This window comes from Micropterus dolomieu, linkage group LG09 (assembly GCF_021292245.1).
Source record: "Micropterus dolomieu isolate WLL.071019.BEF.003 ecotype Adirondacks linkage group LG09, ASM2129224v1, whole genome shotgun sequence".
In the NCBI taxonomy this organism is placed as follows: Eukaryota; Metazoa; Chordata; class Actinopteri; order Centrarchiformes; family Centrarchidae; genus Micropterus; species Micropterus dolomieu.
The window spans coordinates 22,463,811-22,469,060 of NC_060158.1; the positions used below are offsets into that span (position 1 = coordinate 22,463,811).

The 5,250-nt window shown below is 38.4% G+C and overlaps 1 long non-coding RNA gene across 4 annotated transcripts in view; it reads right to left on the reverse strand.

Moving 5' to 3' along the window:
* LOC123977148 overlaps positions 1-1,616 on the reverse strand; it is a 2,266-nt gene extending 650 nt beyond the window's left edge. The window contains exons 1-5 of one of the 4 annotated variants that reach the window (XR_006826544.1): positions 1,498-1,616; positions 993-1,325; positions 753-801; positions 518-595; positions 249-321 (exon numbers count right to left, since the gene is read on the reverse strand). This is a non-coding gene — a long non-coding RNA (uncharacterized LOC123977148). Of the gene's footprint in view, positions 1-248; positions 322-517; positions 596-752; positions 802-992 lie in introns of all 4 variants that reach the window. The other 3 variants (XR_006826543.1, XR_006826545.1, XR_006826542.1) reach the window with 3 other exon arrangements.
* Positions 1,617-5,250: the final 3,634 nt, after the last annotated feature.

A 5,250-nucleotide genomic window follows, 5' to 3' on the forward strand; every position in this document is an offset into this window, starting at 1 on the left:
TTAAAACCTGTGACTCCATCCAGTTTCATTCAAATCTGTTTCCTTAATGACCTGATCTGTTGAAAACAAGAAAAAGAGATCAGAAAAAAGAACTTTTGTCTCCTTAAATAGAGAATTTTTTACATGGGGTATGGTGAGAACATGCATCAATCAATAACAATTATCAAGTGTGAGTAAAATGTAGCAACACACTTGAGATGTCTACCAAACTTCTAGGCCTTGATCCATATTAAAACTCATCAGCTTACCTTAGGAACGTTTGATGGTAGATTAAAACCTGTGACTCCATCCAGTTTCATTCAAATCTGTTTCCTTAATGACCTGATGAGATGACAACAAGAGAAATACAGGGAAAAAATCAAACATCATCCTAAAATAGACAACTTTTTACATGCGGTACAATGAGAACATGCATCGATCAGCAGAAATTATCAAGTGTGAGTAAAATGTAGCAGTACGCATGAGGTGTCTGCCCAAACCTCTAAGCCTGATAAAAAACTAAAAATCTTCAGCTTACCTTAACAACATTTGATAGTAGTTTAAAACCTGTGATTCCATCCACTTTCATTCAAATTTGTTTTGTTAATGAGCTGATCTGTTGAAAACAAGAAAAAAAGATCAGAAAAAAGGACATTTTTCTCCTTAAATAGAGAATTTTTTAAATGAGGTGTCTGCTGAAAAAACATATAAGTCCAATAAATAACAAAAAAATCATCAGATTATCTTAGGAACGTTTGATGGTAGTTTAAAACCTGTGATTCCATCCACTTTCATTCAAATTTGTTTTGTTAATGAGCTGATCTGTTGAAAACAAGAAAAAAAGATAAAAAAAAAGGACTTTTCTCCTAAAATAGACAATTTTTTACATGGGGTATGGTGAGAACATGCATCAATCAATAACAATTATCAAGTGTGAGTAAAATGTAGCAGTACGCATGAGGTGTCTGCCCAAACCTGTAAGCCTGATAAAATACTAAAAATCTTCAGCTTACCTTAAGAACGTTTGATGGTAGATTAAAACCTGTGATTCCATCCACTTTCATTTAAATCTCTTTACTTAATGATCTAATGAGATGACAACAAGAGAAATACAGGGAAAGAAACAACCGATTTCCTGAAATAGACATTTTTTTACATGGGGTATGGTGACAACAATCTACTATTAGTAGACGTCATCAAGTGTTAGTAAAATCTAGCAGTACACTCTAAGTATCTATCCAAACATCTGGGCCTTGATCAATAGAAAAACTCATCAGCTTACCTTAGGACCGTTGGTAAGTATTTGGACATCTGTGACTCCCTCCAGTATCTATAAGATCTGCTTACTTAATAAGTTGATTATTTGACACAAAAAATACAGAATAAAAGCAACCTGAAGGTTTAAATAGACAACTTTTTACGTGCGGTATGGTGAAGACATGCTGCGATGAGCAGCACGCTTGAATTGTTTGCCCAAACTTTCTAGCTCTGCTTCAAAATAAAAATATATTTGCTTACTTTAGGATAGTTTGAAAGTATTTGGAGATCGGTGACTCTACCTGGTTTATTGAAACCTATCTGCTTAATGCCTGCATCTCGTCTCTTCGTGTTCTCTTGTCTAACTGAATCAGGTACTGAGCAGACTGCATTAAAGGCTCACCTAACATTCCAGAACATGACACATGATGACACAGACTGACTACATCAAAGAACATCAAAGAACATTCTAAATGACCCTGTTCAGTGGGTCATCACTTTGATTAGGAGGGTTCTTTTGTGATGTCATCGGGGCATATGATCCAACATGGCAGAAACAACAAGCAAATAGCTAGTTAGCTAGGTAGGTAGGTTTATTGTCACAATATAACAAGTTATAGAGTAAAATTGAGTTTTGTAACTCCCTTCTGCTCTGCAGTCTGGTGGTGGGGCAGCTAAAACTTCTATATCTCTTCCTAGAAGGCAGCAGGGTGAACAGGCTGTGGCTGGGTGGGTACTGCCCTTTGGGCTCTGCGTAAGCATCTCACCTCACCGATATCACTGTTGCCCGGGAGATGGGTACCAATGGTCTTCTGTGCTCCCCTACAGAGCCCTCCGGTCCTGGACCGTGCGCATCCCATGCCAGTTTGTGATGTTTCCAGTCAGGATGCTGTCTATTGCTCCTCTGTAAAAGCTGACAAGAACTTGGCGTGGGAATTTGGCCTTCTTTAGCTTCCTCAACAAATACAGTCGTTTCTGTGCTTTCTTCACCAGCATGGAGATGTGAGATGACCATGTCAGGTTCTCTGTGATGCTGATTCCCAGGAACCTGAAACTGTTCACCTCAGCTCCACTGATGTAGACAGGAGTGTGTATCTTTATCTCCTGTTTCCTGAAATCAACGATCAGCTCTTTGGTTTTGCTGACGTTGAGCAGTAGGTTGTTCTCTGAGCATTCTACAAGATTATGAATTTCCTCCCAATATGAAGTCTCATGGTTGTTTGAAATCCGGCCGATAATGGTGGTGTCGTCCGCAAACTTCATAACAGAGTTCTCTCCATGTCGGGGGATGCAGTCATGGGTGTTCCAGCGTGAACAGGAGGGGGCTGAGCACACATAGTGAGATAGAAGACAACACATGATTGTACATGCATATTATAATATACCATTTATAAGGAATCATACTTAAAGTGTTATTTTATTTATTTCTATCTCTTCTCTCAGTGTCTCCATCCCTTCTTTCTTTACTCTCACTTTTCCTTCTCTTAATCTCTACATCCCTTCTTTCATCAATCTTTGAAAGGATGTAAGTAGCAGACATGGCACTGTTAATTTTATATTTTTCAAAATAATATTTTACCGCTTCAAAATAAGAAATAATACTGTTTAAGAGTTAGTATTTATTATACCTGTTTCACTTTTAAAAGTATAGCTTCGATCAGCAGCTAGGACTTTACTATTTACAGGTTTAGGGATGATGCATAAAGGCGGTGGGAATACCATCTGCTTCACCTTTCTGGGCCTGACAAACTGGTCTGCCTCAAAAAAAAAAATCCACATTAATACATCATAGTGGCTGAATGCACCATATTGGTGAACACTCAATACTGGATATGTTTACACTAAATTACATAATTACTTTGTAGAAATTTCAAAACATTGTGTTTTCAAGAGGAACACACTTTCCAATGAAAGGTTGGCCAAAAAAATGTCAACAAGGTAGGTGCTTTTCAAAAATATATGTCCTTAATATATGTCCTTCTTTCTTAAAAATACATTTATATTTATTAATTTAGTGGACGCTTTTATCCAAAGCGACTTACAATTGCTAAATACATAGAGATCGCACGCCTGTGGAGCAAGGAGAGGTTAATGTCTTGCTCAGGGACACATAGGTGGATGTGTCACAGTAGGAGACTGAACTCGATTCTCTTGCACCAAAGGCATGTGTCTTATCCACTGGTCCATCACCACCCCTCTAAAATAGTAATGTAACTACATACACTTGTCAGTGTGCTGTAGTGTGAAGTAGTAACTTAGACTTCTGATTCAGCAGTTAAGAAACTTAAGTGAAAGTTAACTTATGTTGCTGAGCGACCGATTTTTGCACCTCTTACTGCTGTGAAAGCTGTTATGTATTTTAGGCAAAACCTTAACGCTGTCTGAAACACATTTTTAGATTTGAAAAAACTTTATTTTATTTGTGAAAATTAAAAGTTTCGCTGCATTTTCTCCACATGCAGACCACATTAGACCAGGTCCAGATCCAAAACCACTATACCTAGAGCTCTCAAATCTGGACTAGATTGTCCCAGAGAGGCTAAAGTTTCAATCAATCATAGTTTCAGATTTTTGAAACCTTTATTCAATTTTTGAAAATACTTTAAACGGCAATTTAGGTGCTTTTTTCACGCTAAACAGCCGATCTCATGTCCTGCTACTTGTGATACATTCAGGCAATGTCGGCAAAATGGACAGAACCGCAAAAACACTCCATGGTTAAGGCATTATTGGCACAAGGTTGTTAGCAATAATGCTAACCTTATAGTCACAGTAAATAAACGATAGATGTAACTGACAGTGGAGATTCTGCAATCTCTCTGTTGATGCCTGTAGTTCTGTGGATGCCTGTAGTTGATGTCTATAGTTAGTATATAGTAAATACATAATATATATACACACACATACACACACACCATAAACATAATCAGAGGTGAAATAATTATTCAGATCCTTTTCTTAAGTAAAAGTACAACCACACTGAATATACTCCACAACAAACTTATCTGCAAGCCAACTTACAAGCCAATTTATCTGGTTGTTCATCTCCTTTAACACCCATATGAGCAAGGACCCAACAAAAATGCACTTATACCATCCTTTGTAGTCTTAACAACATATTATGAATTTCTGTCATTAGCTCTTCTCTGACTGTTTATCTTTATGAGACACCTCTGAGAGCTGCTGCTGAATCTCAACAAATGAACAGAACAGAAAATATGGATAGTTTATCGGTCAATCTGTGACATACAGTGGGTATGGAAAGTCTCAGTAATGTACACTCAGCACCCCATCTTGACAGAAAAAATAAAACAAACACAGAAATGTAGAAGTTTTAGCAAATTTATTAAAAAAGAAAAACTGAAATATCACATGGTCATAAGTATTCAGACCCTTTGCTCAGTATTTAGTAGAAGCACCCTTTTGATCTAATACAGCCATGAGTCGTTTTGGGAAAGATGCAACAAGTTTTTCACATCTGGATTTGGGTATCCTCTGCCATTCCTCCTTGCAGATCCTCTCCAGTTCTGTCAGGTTGGATGGTAAACGTTGGTGGACAGCCATTTTCAGGTCTCTCCAGAGATGCTCAATTGGGTTTAAGTCAGGGCTCTGGCTGGGCCATTCAAGAACAGCCACGGAGTTGTTGTGAAGCCACTCCTTCGTTATTTTAGCGGTGCGCTTAGGGTCATTGTCTTGTTGGAAGGTAAACCTTCGGCCCAGTCTGAGGTCCAGAGCACTCTGGAAAAGGTTTTCGTCCAGGATATCCCTGTACTTGGCCGCATTCATCTTTCCCTCGATTGCAACCCGTCGTCCTGTCCCTGCAGCTGAAAAACACCCCCACAGCATGATGCTGCCACCACCATGCTTCACTGTTGAGACTGTATTGGACAGGTGATGAGCAGTGCCTGGTTTTCTTCACACATACAGCTTAGAATTAAGGCCAAAAAGTTCTATCTTGGTCTCATCAGACCAGAGGATCTTATTTATCACCATCTTGGAGTCCTTCAGGTGTTT